Source organism: Sceloporus occidentalis, unplaced genomic scaffold (genome assembly GCF_023333645.1).
Source record: "Sceloporus occidentalis isolate IW3139 unplaced genomic scaffold, rSceOcc1.0.p SCAF_19, whole genome shotgun sequence".
Taxonomy (NCBI): Eukaryota; Metazoa; Chordata; class Lepidosauria; order Squamata; family Phrynosomatidae; genus Sceloporus; species Sceloporus occidentalis.
The window spans coordinates 1,370,414-1,375,617 of record NW_028316999.1 but is presented as its reverse complement, the minus strand read 5'-3'; positions in this window follow the sequence as shown (position 1 = coordinate 1,375,617).

Genomic DNA, 5,204 nt, shown 5'->3' with positions numbered 1-5,204 from the left:
TCCTAATCAACCTGCAAGTATTTTTAACAAAATTAATTACCTCAATTCTCCCACTTATGCCTTGGTGTTGCATGGAGAAACTCTGTATGTGTACCATGGCATGCACAGAAAGGTATCCTGCCAGGCATAGCGCATGGTCAATAGTACACATAATGGAAATCTGACCCTTCCAGCACTGGGTTGACAGGCCAAAGAAGGTAAAATATCATTTGATTGTAGAAATCTGTTAAAAGAAAGAAAAAAAAAATGATCCCATGAGCTAAATATCACTCAAAAAACATACAGGTGGAATGATAATTAGACATAACCCAATAAAGGGTATCCCCCCTCCCATTTATCCTCTGTGCTTAAAAGAGGCATGTTTCTCTCTCTGCGAACCAGAACAGTCACAGTGAGACCTCAGGCTGTCTGGGGAGACTTTCTCTGGCACACATGGCAGAACAACCCAATACGGTTAAGAATGGGGAGCTAAAAGCCACGGTGTGCACTACAAGGCTAGACACATTGCACTATATTTGAAGAAATTCTGCATATCACAGGAAGGCATAATCATGTTAAATGCCAGTCCCATTGGAATTATCATCCTAATCAACCTGCAAGTATATATAAGAAAATGTATTACCTCAATTCTCCCACTTATGCCCTGGTGTTGCATGGAGGCGCTATGTGTGTGCGCCATGGCATGCACAGAAAGGTATCCTGCCATGCATAGCGCATGGTCAATAGTACACGTAATGGAAATCTGACCCTTCCAGCACTCAGTTTACAGGCCACAGAAGGTAACATCTCATATTTGATTGTAGAAATCTAGAAGAAAAAAAATGATCCCATGAGCTAAATATCACTCAAAAAACATACAGGTGGAATGGTAATTAGGCATGACCCAATAAAGGGTAATTTTTCCCCATTTATCCTGTGCTTAAAAGATTCATGTTTCTCTCTCTGCGAACCAGAACAGTCACAGTGAGACCTCAGGCTGTCTGGGGAGACTTTCTCTGGCACACATGGCAGAACAACCCAATACAGTTAAGAATGGGGAGCTAAAAGCCACGGTGTGCACTACAAGGCTAGACACATTGCACTAGATAAGACAATCATATTACATGCAATCAACACGCAAATATATATATAAAATATTACCTTAATTCTTCCACTTGCCCTAGTGTCTCATGGAGGCGCTGTGTGTGTGCCATGGCATGCGCAGAAAGGTATCCTGCTATACTTAATGCATGGTACATGTAACCATTGAGTTGACAAGCCAAAGCTCCAGTTGAAAGCTGGAAGTAGATGAAGAAAAAAAAAGATCTCACGAGCTACATATCACCCAAAGCATTCAGGTGGAATAATATTTAGGCATGGCTCATGAAAGGGTATATTTTCATTTATCTTTTGTGCTGGAAAGGTCCACAAGTCCAATTTCTAATAAACTAATGACTCTTTAATATGTAACTTCAACCTCAGCAGTCACAGTGAGATCAGTTTAATTTTCTCCGACACAGTATGCATAACCTAATAAAAAAAAAAAAGATATAAGTGACCAAAGTGTGCATGAAAAAGCACATGTGCGGTGGATACCCCAGACTGTATGTATACACAATAATAAGACTCTATAAAAAGTACCAGCTAGTTACAGGAAAAGGACTACATATAACAAATATTACAAAACAGGGACATATAACATTTCACATTAGGCTATAACTTCGTTGCCAGAGGTGCTGACAGAAACTAAGTTTAATGCATTGGCTCTGAGAGGCCTGTTCTCAGAGCTCTAGGAGTTCTCCACCCCTGTTATAAAGCATACGTCTCATTCGTTAACGACGACAATAACGCTACTTCCTCTAATAAAAGCCCTCAATAAAATGGCAAATTGTTACCAGTTTGTTATCGGTTCAATTCATAATGCATACGTCTTCCATGACACCCATTTTTCCTCTTAAATCGCACTAAAACAACTGGGTTCATCCTCCTACCGATCCATCTCCACGTGTGCTCCCTGATTAGAGTTCTAAACACCGGATGCAGCAACATCCGTCCAAAACGTGTCGCCGTAAACGTTATTATTTTTACGTAATACTAGCGGCCATTTTCTCCAGCGGAAATCTTTGTTGAGACTTCTTATCCACACCAAAATGGTTCCTTCAGCGAAGACACAGAGCTAACGATGCGTTTTGATTCTTGTGTATATCACTCAATGCTATAGTGCTGTGGCGCTTGAGTCGCACTGTGCTTTTTGTTCCTGCTATGTTATGGCGGGAGTATTAAAGATTTCCATTTTGCAGTGATTATTCAGCTTGATGGCATTTATTCGTATTAATAATATGATAACAAAAGCCAGAATAATGTAGTTTAACCCCTTCAATCCCAGGGGTTTTTGGTACCTCATGTCCCAGAGCAATTTTGCTGTTTTTGCGCTATGTCGGTTCAGGATTATTCTCTTTTCCTGTGAATAATGTACCCATGTAAACTATATATTGTTTTTTCAAGGAGAGATAGAGCTTTCTTTTGATACCGTAGTTGGATGATTAGCTGAAAATTTAGAATGAGAAATTTAGTAAAAAGTAGCGAAAATTAGAAAAAAAAAACACCTAATTTTTATACTTATGGCTTAATGGGTTTGGGGGTTGTGAATGGGGGCAGGAGGTATACTGGGTAGATGTTGTGCTAGGGCAATGGGATGTAAGGTTTTTTTAAAACATTTTTATTTTTTTATATATTTTATTTTGTGTACATGTTATTGATTTCACAATGACATCACTTAGCTCACTTTATTTTTTTATTATTATTTTATTTTAATGATTTTTATATTATTTTTTAAAATGACTAACCGTTTTTTTTCTTTGTTTTCTGTTTCACCATGGGAGGAGGGTGAGAAACATGGTTTCTCACTCTCCTCCCCGCGATCCCCCTGCACCGATCACACTGTGATTCCCATAGACTTGCATAGAGATCGCAGCGTCTGTGCCTCATCGGAGGACAGGATATCCCCGATGAAGGGAATGCCCGATCGGCATTTAAAAATGTAACAGCTTTTCGGCTTTCGTGCCAGAAGCTGTTACAGGAGATCGGACAGCAAGTTATTGCTGCTTATCATGGTTCTACAAGCTATTGAATCATAATGCGTTTTTAGTGTTTTCACACATGGCTTCTCCACTTTGGCTTTACTTTTGTTGGATAAATCATGACATGGTGTAATATGTCATGTGTTGTTGTTCATCTGAGGTTTTATTTACCTAATTTTTAGTCCTGATATGTAAAACCATATAATTCAAAGAGGGTGTACATTGTTTTTCACATGACTATCCTAAAAAGAAATTCCTAATCTCTTCTCCTAATTTCTTTTTATAGTATAGTTCTACAAGCTATTGAATCATAATGTGTTTTTAGTTTTTCACACATGGCTTCTCCATTTTGGCTTTACGTTTGTTGAATAAATCAAGACATGGTGTAATATGTCATGTGTTGTTCATCTGAGGTTGTATTTACCTAATTTTTAGACCTTCTTACCTCTTATTGTAACAGCACTATGGAATCTGCTGGCGCTGTATAAATTAATGTAGTTCAATCTGCACACCTGGAGGCAGCTGATATCAGTCGTTTGATATATTGGATAACACCATATTAAGCTGATTCTTTACGGCAATTCTAATGAGATCCTGCCTAAAGCAGAGAGTCATGCTGCATGATTAACACTGAACCATTCTATTGTTTACCACAAGGCAGTGTGTTTAGTAGATTGGGTTAAGATACTACAGCACATGCAAATGAAAGGACATCCACTGAAGCCTTCAAGGAGAGGTGGCAACCAAAAGGCACAGCCCATTCACCTCACCTCCAAAAACGTGGGTCTACAAGGACTACAGATCCACTGTGGCATTTCCACTGACAAACAAAAAACAGACAGCATAAGGAAAAATTATAACACATACGCACAAAACAAATAAAAAAAGTGACCAAAAGTGCTATGCCTCCCACCAGCCATAGACTACGGCATTTATATAAGTGAGGGTATATAAAAGGTGCATGGAAGGGTCGAGAGCACACTTAGTGCACTTACCAACACTTATTCTCTCTTCTTAGAGGCAATGCGCCTAAAACAGAAATTAAGTAACTTTTAAATTTTTTATTAATGTGGGCATGATACCCATATTTTTTCACAGGCAAAAAGCGTTTATCTCAATGAAGAATTTCTTTCTTTTAAAACCACTGCTTGCTTCTCTTGCATTGCTTTCTCCTCTGACTGCATAATACTGTAGTCAGTGGGTTTATTAAGTAAAGCGACAATTTGAAGGGGAGTTGCAGGTCAACCCATCATCTACTTCAGTGCAGACCTCTACAATAACAGCTTGTTTATTTGCTGTACAAAGCAGTTAAATCATTGATATTTTTGAAGGTTGTCTCACAGATTAAACCTTGCAGGTTTAACCTTTCATAATACATAATTATATATGACAGAGGCGTCCAACCTGTGGCCCTCCAGCTGCTGCAGGACTACAACTCCCATAATGCTCTTTCAGCTAAGGGGCTGGCAGAAGAGGATGGGAGATGTAGTCCTGCAGCTGGAGGGCTGTAGGTTGGATGCCCCTGATATATGATAAACCACAAGTTCCCTGTAAACTCACATTCAATATTCAGTGAATAATACACTAATACAGTGATGGACATAAAATATATTGGGTGAAGGACTCCACCTGGTGGATATGTTCAATGCATTAGCACTAGATGTTCTTCCCAGTATAACCCCAGGCTGCCTTTTCAGTTAGAAAGGTGGTGCCTGTTATTTGGGATATAGGCACCTTCATCAGGTCTCCAACCAGTGAATATTATTCAGTAGCTGCATTTTGCACATACAAAATGTGTGCATTTAGCATGTTAGTATTGCTGCATACTCACAGTAGTAATAACCATTACTGACTATTCCAGCAGTTTTCTCTGTAGTGTAGGGTATCAACTGTAGTGGATGATTGCATAAATGTTTCCTTTACAGACCATGTCAAGAAGGAGGTAGGCATATCATTGTCAAAGTCTACAATTAATAGAACACTTCATGAAAATAAATACAGAGGGTTTAATACAAGGTGCAAACCACTCGTAAGCCACAAGAATAGGAAGGACAAATTAGACTTTGCCAGAAAGCATAGAAAAATGGCTGCCCTCTTCTGGAACAAAATACCTTGGGAATATGAAAGGAAGATCAACCTATACCA